Source organism: Monopterus albus, unplaced genomic scaffold (genome assembly GCF_001952655.1).
Source record: "Monopterus albus unplaced genomic scaffold, M_albus_1.0 scaffold641.1, whole genome shotgun sequence".
Classification (NCBI taxonomy): Eukaryota; Metazoa; Chordata; class Actinopteri; order Synbranchiformes; family Synbranchidae; genus Monopterus; species Monopterus albus.
This window is the reverse complement of record NW_018128521.1, coordinates 32,431-33,726: the sequence shown is the minus strand read 5'-3', so window position 1 is coordinate 33,726 and position 1,296 is coordinate 32,431. Positions and strand designations below refer to the sequence as shown.

Here is a 1,296-nt window from a genome sequence, read left to right as displayed (position 1 = left end):
ATTCCTCTGAAACCATTCCAGAGAGTTGCTGTAGGTTTTCATCGGATGCCCAAATGGTAGTATCATCAGCAAACAAAAATTGTAAATAAGTTGTAAATAAAACTTGATATGAAATAAACAGTAATATAGATAAATCAGTAATCAATGATATAAATTAGTAATATATACACTAATGCCTTTTAATACCTATATACTTATCTAAATGGTAAACGAACTGGATTTATATTCACCTATCTATGACGACAGCTGCCATACAATGGCGCTAATCAAGCCACTGAGAGCAATTCGGGGTTCAGTGTTTTGCTCAGGGACACTTAGACATGTGGGGAGACCAGGAGTCGAACCACCAAATTGCTGGAGAGGAGACAATTGCACTGCCTCGTACCCTACCTCATGAGCCACAGCCATATTACAGTTTTGAGGTAAAGTGTCAACATAAGCGTATACAATATACTAGCTATTATTCTTTAATTCTGTTATTAAGCTACGGCTACATTCAGTATTATTCACATGTTGTATCTGGTTTAAAGCTAAGTGGTGTATTCTGTAAATTGTATATATTTGGTATTAAGTGTTGAAATGTTTAATTAAAGGAGGGTAATTTTGAGAGGAGATGGAAGGCAAAGGTCAGATGAGAGAGGAAGGAGAGCAGCATCAGAAGGAGGTGATGGGAGCAAGGACTCACCAGAGAAAGACTGTTTCTTCTGAGCAACATTGACTGGTAAGGAGACCACAGACCACTTTTCATACATGTGAGCATATTGTATTCATATGTTGTGATCTGCTGTTGATTGAATAGTTTTTTATAAAATCAGTTGTTTAATTACATATCTAGGAAACCTTTTTTCTTCCTAGCACTTCTACAACAAATCAAGAGATTATGATGAGGTACTAAATGAAAATCAGTTTCACAACTGTCCAGACATTGAAATCTGTAGCTGAAGAAGAGATGAGCTGAATCTGCTGCCATTAGCCTAATGTCACTCTATTGACAACCAGGGGGAGCAGCTCAGAAACAGTCCTGACTTCATAAAGCAACTGGTAAGAATGTCAGTTCAACTCAAGCAGAAAAAGTTGTCTAATGCTAACCGTGTTGGGGATTCAAAATTACACAGATAATCTAACAACGGGTTATCTACTATGAAAGTAGTTGAAAGTACACAATTTATGGTCACATGCTGTTCAGACTAACTAGTTCAGATTTTTTGGCTGATAATTTCAGACATGTTTGAAATGGTTAAGGCATGTTATACTGTTGATAAACTAACAAAGAATTATCAATTTTCAGAAAAACAC

The 1,296-nt window shown here is 36.3% G+C and overlaps 1 long non-coding RNA gene across 1 annotated transcript in view; it reads left to right on the top strand.

Annotated features, from left to right (window-relative positions):
• The first annotated feature begins 927 nt into the window (after nt 1–927).
• LOC109953365 (uncharacterized) overlaps nt 928–1,296 on the top strand; it is a 3,190-nt gene continuing 2,821 nt past the window's right edge. The window contains exon 1 of the long non-coding RNA XR_002273901.1: nt 928–1,041. This is a non-coding gene — a long non-coding RNA (uncharacterized LOC109953365). The remainder of the gene's footprint in view (nt 1,042–1,296) is intronic.